Raw genomic sequence first — 7,022 nt, forward strand, 5'->3', positions numbered from 1 at the left:
TTTGGAGGTCTATATACCACTCCCACTAACGTTTTCTGCCCCTTGGTATTTCTCAGTTCTGCCCATACAGATTCCACATCATCAGAGCGAATATCCTTCCTTACAATTGTGCTAATCCCTTCTTTAACCAGTAATTGTAAGAAGTCACACAACACCAGGTTATAGTCCAACAGCTTTATTTGAAATCACAAGCTTTCGGAGCGCTGCTCCTTCATCAGGTGAAGTGGAGAGATGCATAAAGACACAACTTATATAGTCAGAATAATGTCAGATGTTTACAGGTAATCTTTCTAACTGCCATTTATCACACCTCGGCAGAGAGATAATCACAGCAAACAAAGGTGTGAATGGTGTCCAAACAGGTCAGTCAGGAAAACATTACATCAATGAACAATGAGGTGGGGTCACAAGGGGTCAAATGTTGCAGATGCTGGGGTCTGTATGAAAAACAAAAAAAACAGACAAAAAACATTTTTTGTTGTTGCTGGAAATCACAGCAGGTCCGGCCGCATCTGTGTAGAGAGAACAAGCCAATGACAACTCGAGTCTGGATGACCCTACATCAGGTGGGGTTACATGTAGCGTGACATGAACCCAAGATCCCGGTTGAGGCCGTCCTCATGGGTGCGGAACTTGGCTATCAGTTTCTGCGCGACAATTTTGCGTTGTCGTGTGTCTCGAAGGCCGCCTTGGAGAATGCTTACCTGAAGATCGGAGACTGAATGTCCTTGACTGCTGAAGTGTTCCCCGACTGGGAGGGAGCACTCCTGCCTGGCGATTGTTGCACGGTGTCCGTTCATCCGTTGTCGCAGTGTCTGCATGGTCTTGCCGATGTACCATGCTCCGGGGCATCCTTTCCTGCAACGTATGAGGTAGACAATGTTGGCCGAGTCACATGAATATGTACCATGTACCTGGTGGGTGGTGTCCTCATGTGTGATGATGGTATCTGTGTTGATGAACTGGCATGTCTTGCAGAGGTTGCTGAAAGCTGGGTAATTTGCTGCGAACGGTGGTCTGTTTGAGGTTAGGCGGCTGTTTGAAGGCGAGTAGTGGAGGCGTGGGGATGGCCTTAGCGAGGTGTTCATCATCATCGATGACATGTTGAAGGCTGCGAAGAACATGGCGTAGTTTTTCCGCTCTGGGGAAGTACTAGACGACGAAGGGTACTCTGTTGGTTGTGGCCCGTGTTTGTCTTCTGAGGAGGCCTATGCGATTTTTCGCTGTGGCCCGTCGGAACTGTCGATCGACAAGTCGAGCATCATATCCCGTTCTTACGAGGGTGTCTTTCAGCGTCTGTAGGTGTCCATCGCGTTCCTCCTCGTCTGAGCAGATCCTGTGTATTCGCAGGGCTTGTCCATAGGGGATGGCTTCTTTAACGTGGTTAGGGTGGAAGCTGGAGAAGTGGAGCATCATGAGGTTGTCCGTGGGCTTGTGGTAGAGTGAAGTGCTGAGGTGTCCGTCTTTGATGGAGATTCGTGTGTCCAAGAAGGAAACCGATTTTGAGGAGTAGTCCATGGTGAGTTTGATGGTGGGATGGAACTTGTTGATGTTATCGTGTAGTCTTTTCAGTGATTCTTTGCCGTGGGTCCATAGGAAGAAAATGTCGTCGATATATCTGGTGTACAGCGTTGGTTGGAGGTCCTGTGGAGCGAAGAAGTCTTGCTCGAACTTGTGCATGAAGATGTTGGAGTATTGGGGTGCGAATTTGGTCCCCATGGCTGTTCCGTGTGTTTTGGTAAAGAACTGGTTGTCGAAGGTGAAGACATTGTGGTCAAGGATGAAGCGGATGAGTTGTAGGATGGCGTCTGGAGATTGGCTGTTGGTGTTGAGTACTGAGGCTGTTGCAGCGATGCCGTCATCGTGGGGGATACTGGTGTAGAGTGCCGAGACATCCATCGTGGCGAGTATTGTCCCTGGTTCAACTGGTCCGTGGGTGCTGAGTTTCTGTAAGAAGTCTATAGTGTCATGACAGAAGCTGGGGGTTCACTGTACGATGGGTTTCAGGATGCCCTCGACGTATCCAGAGAGGTTCTCACACAGGGTTCCATTGCCTGATACGAAAGGACGTCCGGGTGTGTTGGCTTTGTGTATCTTTGGGAGGCAGTAGAAATCTCCCACGTGGGGAGTACATGGGATGAGAGCGTGTAGGATGCTTTGAAGGTCTGGATCGAAGGTCTTGATCAGTCTGTTGAGTTGGCGGGTGTGTTCTTTGGTCGGATCTGCGGGTAACTGTCTGTAGTGTTCCTGGTTGTCCAGTTGTCGGTATGCTTCTTTGCAATAGTCCGTTCTGTTCTGTATGATGATGGCTCCTCCTTTGTCTGCTGGTTTGATGACGATGTTGCGGTTGGTCTTGAGAGCATGGATGGCGTTGCGTTGTGCTCGGGTGACATTCTGGACTGTCTTGTGAGTGCGGCTGATGAATCTGGCGTTGATGCATCTCCTGACAGCGTGAGCATACGTGTCAAGCTTAGGGCAGCGACCCTCCGGAGGGGTCCAATTTGACTCTTTCTTCTTCGGTTGCTGCACTGCGGATCCCTCTGTCTGCTGTTCTGGATCATTGATTGTCTCATTGGGTTCACTGGTGACATCTTGGGATTTGTGGAAGAATTCCCGGAGCCTCATTCTCCTGATGAATTCCTCTGTGTCTGCCGCGAGATCGATGGGGTCCATTTTAGTGGTGGGGCAGAAATTGAGCCCTCGGCTGAGAACTTCAATTTCGTCTGGTTGAAGGGTGTGGTCGGACAGGTTGACGATGGACTTCCCTGTGGTTTCAACCATGGTACCAGGGGAGGCTTGGTTGCTGCTGCTGGTGATGCCGAGACGGACACCTCAGCACTTCACTCTACCGCAAGCCCACGGACAACCTCATGATGCTCCACTTCTCCAGCTTCCACCCTAACCACGTTAAAGAAGCCATCCCCTATGGACAAGCCCTGCGAATACACAGGATCTGCTCAGACGAGGAGGAACGCGATGGACACCTACAGACGCTGAAAGACGCCCTCGTAAGAATGGGATATGACGCTCGACTTGTCGATCGACAGTTCCGACGGGCCACAGCGAAAAATCGCATAGACCTCCTCAGAAGACAAACACGGGCCACAACCAACAGAGTACCCTTCGTCGTCCAGTACTTCCCCGGAGCAGAGAAACTATGCCATGTTCTTCGCAGCCTTCAACATGTCATCAATGACGATGAACACCTCGCTAAGGCCATCCCCACGCCTCCACTACTCGCCTTCAAACAGCCGCCTAACCTCAAACAGACCATCGTTCGCAGCAAATTACCCAGCTTTCAGGAGAACAGCGACCACGACACCACACAACCCTGCCAGAGCAACCTCTGCAAGACATGCCAGATCATCAACACAGATACCATCATCACACGTGAGGACACCACCCACCAGGTACATGGTACATACTCATGTGACTCGGCCAACGTTGTCTACCTCATACGTTGCAGGAAAGGATGCCCCGGAGCATGGTACATTGGTGAGACCATGCAGACACTGCGACAACGGATGAACGGACACCGCGCAACAATCGCCAAGCAGGAGTGTTCCCTCCCAGTCGGGGAACACTTCAGCAGTCAAGGACATTCAACCTCCGATCTTCAGGGAAGCATTCTCCAAGGCGGCCTTCGAGACACACGACAACGCAAAATCGTCAAGCAGAAACTGATAGCCAAGTTCCGCACCCATGAGGACGGCCTCAACCGGGATCTTGGGTTAATGTCACGCTACATGTAACCCCACCTGACGTAGGGTCATCCAGACTCGAGTCGTCGTTGACTTGTTCTCTCTACACAGATGCGGCCGGACCTGCTGTGATTTCCAGCAACAACAAAAAATGTTTTTAGTCTGTTTTTTTTTGTTTTTCATACAGACCCCAGCATCTGCAACATTTGACCCCTGGTGACCCCACCTCATTGCTCTTTGATGTAATGTGTTCCTGACTGACCTGTTTGGACACCATTCACAACTTTTTTTGCTGTGATTATCTCTCTGCCGAGGTGTGATAAATGGCAGTTAGAAAGTTTACCTGTAAACATCTGACATTATTCTCTGACTATATAAGTTGTGTCTTTATGCATCTCTCCACTTCACCTAACGAAGGAGCAGCGCTCCGAAAGCTTGTGATTTCAAATAAAGCTGTTGGACTATAACCTGGTGTTGTGTGACTTCTTACATTTGTTCACCCCAGTCCAACACCGGCATTTCCACACCTTAACCAGTAATGCTACCCCACCTCCTTTTCCTTTTTGCCTGTCTTTCCTGAATATTGAATACCCCTGGATGTTGAGTTCCCAGCCTTCGCCACCCTGGAGCCATGTTTCCATAATCCCAATCAAATCATAGGATCTTACAGTTAGGCTACCAAGGCTAGGAGAGGCTCTCTGAAAGATATGGGGAGATGGGACATGTCCATGAGGGTACCAAATTTATGAGAACTTTAAAATTCTTGAGTAAGACAGGAGGAAAGGCCCAAAAATTGAACAATTGGTAGCAGGAAATCCATTCGTCTCCTCTTATCATGGAAAAACCAAGGAATTGACACACTGTTTGAAACAAAGCTGATTTATTTGGCATATATCCAGAATCAACATCACTGAAACAGATTATCTGGTCATTATCACATTGCTATTTGTGGGAGCTTGCTGTGCCCAAATTGGCTGTCATTTGTCCAACATTACAACAGTGATTACAGTTAAAAAAAAAAGCATCTCATTGACTGTAAAGCGCTTTGGGACGTCTGGTGGTCAAGAAAGGCGCTATATAAATATAAGTCTTTTAGTATTAAACTCCAGCCCAGTTAGAAGGGTTATTAACACCAGCAAAAACAATCCCAACTGTCAGAATGAACATGGTTCAGTCCTGGATGTGATTAACAGCAGCAAAAACAGCAGAATCCAACCTCTGCTGTCACACGTAAACTCGCTGGTGTGCCAGCAGGTTGGATGACTGGGAGAATTCCTTCGCACACACGAAGCAGATAATGGCCTCCCCCTCGTGTGAACACACTGGTGTGCCATAAGTTTGGATGAACCTCTTCCCGCAGTGAGAGCAACTAAATGGTCTCTCATCAGTGTGAACTCGCTGGTGTTTAATCAGACTCACAGAGCGTTTAAAGCTTTTCCCGCAGTCCAAGCATTTCAAAGGTCTCTCCCCAGAGTGAACTCGCTGGTGTCTCACCAGCTCTGCCGAGCGTTTAAAGCTGTTCCCACATTCAGAGCATTGAAATGGTCTCTCATCAGTGTGAACACGCTGGTGTTTAATCACTCCCTCTGAACTTTTAAATCTGTTCCCACATTCAGAGCATTTAAAAGGTCTCTCGTCAGTGTGAATACGCTGGTGTTTAATCAGCTCTGCAGCACTTTTAAAGCTATTCCCACAGTCAGAGCATTGAAATGGTCTCTTGTCAGTGTGAATGAGCCGGTGTCTGATCAATCCCTCTGAACTTTTAAATCTGTTCCCACAGTCAGAGCATTGAAATGGTCTCTCGTCAGTGTGAACTCGCTGGTGTCTAATCAGACCCACAGAGCGTTTAAATCTGCTCCCACAGTCAGAGCATTTAAAAGGCCTCTCATCAGTGTGAACTCGCTGGTGTCTAATTAGACCCACAGAGCGTTTAAAACTGCTCCCACAGTCCAAGCATTTAAACGGTCTCTCATCAGTGTGAACTCGCTGGTGTTTAATCAGATCTGCAACACGTTTAAAGCTGTTTCCACAGTCAGTGCAGTTAAATGGTCTCTCGTCGGTGTGAACTCGCTGGTGTTTACTCAGCTCACCAGCGCTTTTAAAGCTGTTTCCACAGTCAGTGCATTGAAAAGGCCTCTCCCCAGTGTGAACACGCTGGTGTTCAGTGAGATTGGATGAGTGCTTGAATCTCTTTTCGCAGTGAGAGCAACTGAATAGTCTCACTTCAGTGTGAACTCGCTGGTGTCTAATCAGTCCCTCAGAGCTTTTAAAGTTGTTCTCACAGACAGAGCATTTAAAAGGTTTCTCATCAGTGTGAACTCTCTGGTGTCTTATCAGGTGACACGGCCAAGTGAATCCCTTCCCACACACGGAGCAGGTGAACAGCCTCTCCCCAGTGTGACTGCATTGATGAGCTTTCAGCTGGGACGGGGAACTGAATCCCTTCCCACAGTCCCCACATTTCCACGGTTTCTCCGTGGTGCAGGTATCCTTGTGTCTCTCCAGGTTGGACGATCGGTTGAAGCCTCATCCACACACAGAACACGTGTACAGTTTCTCCCCGCTGTGAACGGTGCGATGTTTTTTTCAGGTTGTGTAACTGGTTAAAGCTCTTTCCACAGTCAGTGCACTGGAACACTCTCACTTGGGTGTGTGTGTCTTGGTGCTTTTCCAGTCACACTGATGTTTGAAATCTTTTCCCAGACAGAACAGACAAACATTTGTCCTTCCACATTCAAAGGCCGATGATATTCAGGTCCTGATGAATGGAATGACTCTGTCAGATCTTGTTGTGATGTTTGGTTTGAGTTTCCTGACTGCAATTCCTGCCCTTCTAATACCCTGTAAAAGGAGTTTACAAAAGTCATCACTGTAAGTGCAGGATAGAAATTCAGAACAGACAATTCTGGTTTCTGTGGAACAATCTTTCCTCTCTTGTTCCCCCAAAGCTGTAAATCCCCGTCCCACATGCTCCCTCCTCCCTGTGCTGAAATCCAAACCCATCGCACCATCTCCAACATTTCTTTCCTCCACTCCCAGTTTTCCCCCTCCCTCTACTCTGGTTTGGTTCATTTCTACACCTGCTGTGTGCAGAGAATAAAATCAATGAGTCAATGATTGTCTCTCCTGGTCACTGGGACCCTGAAGCCCCGCCCACTCTCTGTTCCTGCTCAAGATGGCCGCGCATGCGCCGCGACCCCGCCCTGTCCAAAATGGCGGCCAGTGACCCCGCCCTGTCCAAAATGGCGGCCAGTGACCCCGCTGACCCGCGCAGCCGGGCTTGTCACCGCGGGGCAAACACGGGGCCTGTGGGCACTTATT

The 7,022-nt window shown here is 48.8% G+C and overlaps 1 pseudogene; it reads right to left on the reverse strand.

Annotated features, from left to right (window-relative positions):
• Positions 1-4,564: 4,564 nt before the first annotated feature.
• LOC147118974 (uncharacterized) lies at positions 4,565-6,281 on the reverse strand (annotated as a pseudogene).
• Positions 6,282-7,022: the final 741 nt, after the last annotated feature.

This window comes from Somniosus microcephalus, chromosome 4 (assembly GCF_052327205.1).
Source record: "Somniosus microcephalus isolate GS21.2 chromosome 4, FLI_Smic_1.0, whole genome shotgun sequence".
NCBI classification, from domain to species: Eukaryota; Metazoa; Chordata; class Chondrichthyes; order Squaliformes; family Somniosidae; genus Somniosus; species Somniosus microcephalus.